The sequence below is a fragment of the Etheostoma cragini genome, chromosome 19 (assembly GCF_013103735.1).
Source record: "Etheostoma cragini isolate CJK2018 chromosome 19, CSU_Ecrag_1.0, whole genome shotgun sequence".
In the NCBI taxonomy this organism is placed as follows: domain Eukaryota; kingdom Metazoa; phylum Chordata; class Actinopteri; order Perciformes; family Percidae; genus Etheostoma; species Etheostoma cragini.
The window spans coordinates 903,611-905,763 of NC_048425.1; the positions used below are offsets into that span (position 1 = coordinate 903,611).

General features: G+C 36.0%; 1 protein-coding gene across 1 annotated transcript in view; it reads right to left on the minus strand.

The window, feature by feature from the left end:
- The window catches only part of LOC117962129 (butyrophilin subfamily 3 member A2-like), a 23,268-nt gene that overhangs the window by 16,257 nt on the left and 4,858 nt on the right, over window positions 1-2,153 (minus strand). The window lies entirely within an intron of this gene.

The window sequence follows — 2,153 nt, forward strand, 5'->3', positions numbered from 1 at the left end:
GAAAGATGAATTCTGATGTGCGGACGTGAAAACATCGAGTCATATTCATCTGAAACATGGTGACTTTTATCTCTGTGGAGAATTTGATTTGGAATCAACTAAATGAATGGGACATGTTCTGGGAACATCAAATCCATCATGATCACCGTTTGGATTTTGTGGTGCATTAATTTGCAAAATATTTGGTTCATAAAGTGGTGGAAATGGCAGCGCTGCCGCTCAGTTTTATGTTTTTTTTGTAAAGCGTTGCTTTAGTTTTATTGCTAAAGATATTCCAAACAAAACTAAAAGAGCACAGCACCCATTAGCTCGCCAAATTATAACACATGCAGAATATAAACTAAAACAAAGATTTAAGCACAACAGGCTCTAACTAGTAACTCTTACCAGTTTTTTAACAACAGCTTTTAACACAAACTCTTTTAACACAACAGCTACTAACACAACAACTTTTAACACAACACCTTTTAACACAACACCTTTTAACACAACACCTTCTAACAACAGCGTATCTACCCGGACCGCACGGCGGACTGATCTCTACATTCAGCCGCCCAGACTGATCAATCCAAGAGCATTTTGAACCCTCACTGGGCTGGTTGCAGGAAGGGGATTAGCAGGATCCACAGCGGCCAATCAACATCAAGGCCTGGAACAGGGAAGTGGGCGGAGCCATCACGCCGGCCAATCCTCTCCGGGCAACCACACAGAGAGATTTACATACACAAACACTAGAAGCCTAAACTAACCTAACTAACTAACTTTTCATAATTAAGGCTCGATATAACTTTCAATCCCAGAACTCAACTGGTATAAAGACAAATGGTTAAATTAATTAATATCACAATCAAAATGGGAGCTGCTGTAATTTATTCTGTATGTTTAATGATTTAATGTCTGTGTTAAATGTCTTGTCCTCTGGAACACAAATGGAGCTAATTTCTTTCAGGAAGACCTAACTATTAATTGATGCTCTCCTAAATCAAATCAGCTGTTATCCTAATAAATGTATATTTTATCATATATCTGTTTAAATCCTCCCAGGAAGACCTCACTCTTAATCAACGCTCTACCTGCTAAACCAATCAGAATCACACACAGTTGTCAAGGACCAATCAGAGAGTCACAACCCTGCTTTAAACCATCTGTTTCTCCCTTTGCTATCAGCTGTGCAACCCTCCACCTCCAGTCCTCTACCGGTCCAGAGCCTCCTTCGGTCTGGTCTTGGGGCTCCTTCATCACCACCACCGGTGTCTAGACTCCATCGGGGGGGGGTCTGATGGTTCTCTACACCTATATATATATATATAGATATATGAAATATTCGTGTAGCGATGGAGTCTAATTGCCAAAGACTTTGTACATTTTATTAAGCTGTACATTAAACCTTATTTGCATATCGGCTAACATGTCTCTCCTGGCTGAAATACATATCGACAGCTGTCAAATCTGTTTTATCTTCACACTAAAGCTATTTTTTGTTATTGTTTTAATTCAGTGTATACTGTCATTGTAGAATCCCCTACTCCATTTTATGTAATAAAAAGATGGAAAGATCTTCAGATGCTGAGTTCTGTATTTTATTATTATTTGTAATATTTGCTTTGAGAAATATCATCTTTCTGGTTGTTGTTTTGTCGTGTAGGTTAAAATCTGAAGAAAACACATTTTGCATTTACTGAGTGATGTTTTCGACATTCTTTTATTTTTTGCTGAATTAGTTGTGCTGACAAACCTTTTAATATACGTTTTCAACTGTATTAACAAATACAATTATGCTGTGTATTATTTTGGTTACTTTTCCTTGATTGCTTGTTTACACAGTAAGCGGTAAGCTTGTAAAATTAAATGAGAATCAAAGTCATGAAAAAAGAAAATAATTGATAAAAAAATATCAAAATTATTCTTTAATTAAATCGTTCCTTTCTGTGTTTGTCTATTGTCTCAGTTTATTGTTTGTAAAAATCTTTTAATACATGCATAACATGGAGATAAATATATTCTTTACATATAACGTTGTTGTGTTTAGTCTGAACTGAATGTTATGTTTTACTCTATTTTTAATGATACGATGCTTGGTTATCTGTCGGCTAGAACAATAATGAAGTTGAAGTAATTTGGCATAGTGCTGCTATATATCTGTTGGTCTAGTT